A 5239-nucleotide genomic window follows, 5' to 3' on the forward strand; every position below is an offset into this window, starting at 1 on the left:
TTCCCCTAAATAACAGTTGAGGAAACGTTTCTGATGAAGTTGTAGGCCACCTCCAAGAGCAAGGAAAGTATTTCAGTTCTGAAACGTATCCATTTTATGCCCTCCCAAAGCACAGATCTGTATAGGTTACAGGTTTATTACACATAATCTAGCCTAGTAGTCTAGTAGTCTGTCCTGCTAAGGTCTCTTCCACCAACCAAAAATTATTTATCAGAGGTCCAGTGGAGGCTATTACGTAGTCACCTGTCTTTGCTCCTGTCCCACCTGTAAAGAGCACGAGGCGAATGAATTGGTTGCAAACCAGCTGTTCTAACTCCTCCCTCGTTCCAATGTCCAATAGACATTGTTGAAAGTAACTACACCAGACCCTGTAGTTTCGTCTGTGTTTTACATACACCTTTCTAGCACAGCTCATAATTCTCAGTGTCGCATCCTCTGGTATAATTCCAAGACTATATTGTTCCCAAATTATGTGGCTTTCAAAATATAGCCTTCCCTGACTATTTGAAACTCACAAAGTCACTTATTTACTAGTTGCCATTTTAATGATCTTCAAATACTAGAATACTGCTATTCTAACTATTGTAGTAATTTCAAGTATAACATAGAGACATAGAGAAAATACCTTTAAAAGTATGTCTACGTAAATGGATAGATAAACCTTTTAGAAAAGGTTGCATTCACTGATTTGTGCCCTTGTTGCAATACATTGCAATTATTTCCTTAATGACGTGTTTTCCTTAGACTGTAAGTTATCAAAGGTGTATCTGTTTTGCATACCTATGCAGAATCTGGCATAGTTCCTGACATAAATACAAACATCCTCTCAAGCAACAGCTTTCGCAAAATTTTTTAATATTTGTTTCGTGTTATCACTAGTTCCCACAAACCTAGCGACTATCCATAGGAATGTATCATGCAGCAAATTAATTACAGAGAGAAGGTATCGTAATGCCTGAAACTTACTGCATACTGAGCTCCAATCCCCAAGGAAATTCAGTTATCAAATCAAAGATAAATACTAGAAAGAAATTGGCTATTTTAAATGAAAGTAGGACTTGCTAGTGTGTTCTCCTCAATTAGCTAGAGGCATCCTTTTTTTTTTTTTTTTTTAATTTTTTTTTCAACGTTTTTTATTTATTTTTGGGACAGAGAGAGACAGAGCATGAACGGGGGAGGGGCAGAGAGAGAGGGAGACACAGAATCGGAAACAGGCTCCAGGCTCCGAGCCATCAGCCCAGAGCCTGACGCGGGGCTCGAACTCACGGACCGCGAGATCTTGACCTGGCTGAAGCCGGACGCTTAACCGACTGCGCCACCCAGGCGCCCCTCCTTTTTTTTTTTTTTTTTTTTACCTCCCTTTCCCTAAGTGTGTTTCCACTCACACAGACACACACAAACCTTTGTTTATGCGTGCAAATGCCATGAGGTTTAGAAACAGGTAATTCACGATAGTAGTGCAGCCATACTGTTTTGGAAGCAAGGAAGGAGAGTTTGACTTCTTTTTTTTTATTGATGGGACAGTTTCATTCTGAACATTTTCCATAATGAAAAAGTGGTTTTCCATGAGGAAGGCCATGTGTGACACTGATTCTGGAATTTTTTTTTTTAATTTTTTTTTAACATTTATTTATTTTTGAGACAGAGAGAGACAGAGCATGAACAGGGGAGGGGCAGAGAGAGAGAGAGAGACACAGAATCCGAAACAGGCTCCAGGCTCTGAGCTGTCAGCACAGAGCCCGACGCGGGGCTCGAACTCACGGACCGTGAGATCATGACCTGAGCCGAAGTCAGATGCTTAACCGACCAAGCCACCCAGGCGCCCCTGATTCTGGAATCTTGACAGCATTACTGTGGAAAGCCATGAATTCTGAGGGATTGGTAGGTTTTGGAATTTAAGATCACGGTTTAGATTCTTACATTCTGTTCCTTTCCATTAAATAGCCACGACATTGTCATGGATGGAAAATCAAGGCGATTGTTCTTAGTTTTGAGAAACAGTTAACATTGTTCTGAAGTACAGCATCATCAAAGCCATTAAAGAATAAATGATATATCACAGTAATTGACCACTGTGTTTTGAGCAGGTGCAATTTTTATTTTACCACAAGGCACACAATCTTATATACAATGCATACTTATCACCTTCCAAAATTGCAAGATATAAATAATATACACTGAAGAATATAGGAGTATACTTTTGTTTCAGAGAAGAAAACAGCCTTAAGACAAACAGGTTTATGTCCTTTAGGGGTGGGATTTTCATATTTATGCTGAATCTGCCAAACAGCTCTTGTTGAGAGAATAAATCTCATTGGATGGACATACAGCCTTGTCATAGTTTTTCCTTAAAAAACATCTCATTTAAAGCCAGTGTATTCCTTTTTTTAAAAGTGTATTTATTTTGAGAGAGACAGAGAAAGCACAAGCAGGGGAAGGGCAGAAGGAGAGAAAGAGAATCCTAAGCAGGCTCCTTGCTGTCAGAGCAGAGCCCAACACAGGGCTCAAACCCACAAACCGTGAGATCATGACCTGAGCCAAAATCAAGAATCAGACGCTTCAACGACTGAGCCACCCAGGCGCCCTCCAATGTATTTTTGTTCCAGCCCATTTATCTTATTATGTCCCAATACTAGATGAAACATCTATAAATTTTCTCATAATGGGTCTGCAGACTTAAGAACTTGTATTTCTCGGTAATTCATCACAGAATGGAACAACTTTCTTAGGATTTACGTGAATATTTCCTCATGTTTTTCAAAACTAGCTTTCCAAACTGCTTCTTTTTTAGTATTATGCTTTGAGTTTTGACTTATGTTCTTTGCAAAGGGGAGCCCTTAGATTCTGGAGTATTTCTGAGACATTAATGGTGGTTCCAGTCTCCTTCCAGTTAGAATTCTACGTTTTCACCCTCCTTGCTGCATCCTGCATGGATGTTTCATTTCTCTCTATTTTTTTTATGACCCCTCACTAGATTTGACCTTCCAGAAGTCACCAGGGTGGGAAGATTGGAGTTTATGTAGAGCTGACCTCGAGATTAGATACACACAATTCTGGTCTCAAAGAGACACAGCAGACAGCGTGCCCTCCTTGCTGTGATGGGACAGCAGGACACAAACATACATTATCACACACACACGCATGTGCACATGCATGCACACATGATCACACACACATATACTCGCATGCACACACACACATACACACAAACACACATACACACATGCATACACAAGCACATATACTCACACACACTCACATATACAAACATATATACACATTCACATACATGCACACACACTGGCAGGCATGCAGAGATATACTCACACTTTCACATATGCATGCACACACCGTCAAGCACATGCACACACTTATGCACACAAAGACACACACGCCCATGTAATTCCTCACACACGCATGCATACGTGTACACACATACACACTTCTGACAAGTAAATACTTTTGTGTAAGTGGTATTTTTCCTAATATATATGACTCACTTTTTCATCCTTTAAAGTAGTGCCCTAAAATGACAAGTCACTCTCTCCCCTCTTCTAGTTTGCGGAAATTGGTGTCCACAATAATAGAGAAATTTGTACAGCCCTCATGGGCACTTAGAGCTACTTCTTGGGCTGCAAACTTAGACATAAAAACGAGCAGGATAATCTGGCTAAAATTCAGAATCCAATAATGGCCATAGATGCCATAAGGGCACACGGGGTGCTAATTGAAAGAAAACCCATTACTGTAATTTCATTCCATGATTGTGTCTCTATTTTATTTTTGTACCTCTTAAGAATCCTTCAAGAAACCCTCCCGGGTCTTAGTGTTCCATAAAGAGATTTTTATATTTCTCACACCAGTAGGGTTTGTTTCTGGAACTACTCTCTGTATAAATGCCCCTCCCATATGATAGCCACGATTTTTAACCATACGGCGAATGCCAATCAATATTTAAGCCCTTCCTACCTACATTTTGTTACAGGAATACAAAGCCACCCGAGAAAATCAATGAAATTTAAGAAACGCTCAAAGGAGTACTTCGTGTTCATTAGGAACCTTGCCTTTCTGCCTTATGTCATCTATTAGATGCCATGGAAATCTGGAATATACACAAATATCATTGTAGTAAAATTCTGAAGCCATAATATAAAACCCTCAGGGCAAGAATTGTTTCCAAAAGGAGAGAGTATATACACAAGACAGAAAGTACACCATGAACGGAAATGACAGCTGTGATGGTGCCTATGAGCATGTAGGCCGATACATTTGATTTCCCACTAAATTCCAGGGGATGCTGCCCTAGGAACACAGAAGAGATTGGGTGTTATTTCTAACTTATCCATTTCTTCTGCCCAGGCAAATCACAGAAAAAGCCATTACCTCTGAAATCGTAAGTTTCAGGGGGAAAGAAAGGAGACTATGTCATCTGGAAGTTTTGGCCAAATTATCCTAAATGTGCTGCCCACGGCATTATCCTCAGCTGGTACACTCTTCACGGAACACAGTGCAAGGTTGTGTCCAAGCACCACGGGGGACATCACGTCCTCGTTCGGCCCACACTTCGGAACGTTTCTACTTCCTGCTGAAGGCCACACGATCCTAGCCCAAGATTAACACGGGCAAAACCCCCTCCCTCCCCGGAGAGAGAGAATTTGGTAGCAGCTATATATTCACGAAGAGACCCTGCATGTAGATTCTGCCAAGTCAACAACCGGGGAATGAGTACCATATTTCATAATTGATTAATACGTGCGTTGTGAGTACCGTTGAAGGACTAAATGGCACTCACGGGTCTGAAAAAGACGGCACCTGACCAACTCCCAGAAAGAAGCTTATGTTGTCCCCAAATGTCTCAGCATCAGCTCTCACTAACTCAGGGGATTCGTGTTAGTATGCCCTCAGGAGAGTGTCTGGCTGGAAGGCAAGCCCATTTCGTACTCGCATGTATCTACTATTATTTACAGGTATAGCTATATACACTCTCGGTGGTATTTGAAGACACGCATTGTCATGAAATTATTTAGCTGAATGGCATGCTGAAAAACCGAATGTGGCTTCTAAGAAACTAAACTCGGTTGGAAACCACCTTTGGTCTGTTGAAAGTAACTTCATACGTATCAAGGTAACTTCCTGTTATACGTAAGCAGACACCTCAGGTGTGGGTCTGAGCCCTGCCTCCGCCGGAACCCTCACGTGAAGGGCATCCACAAAGCATCAAGCGAGCGGGGCACGTGCC

The sequence above is a fragment of the Panthera uncia genome, chromosome F2 (genome assembly GCF_023721935.1).
Source record: "Panthera uncia isolate 11264 chromosome F2, Puncia_PCG_1.0, whole genome shotgun sequence".
Lineage (NCBI taxonomy): Eukaryota > Metazoa > Chordata > Mammalia > Carnivora > Felidae > Panthera > Panthera uncia.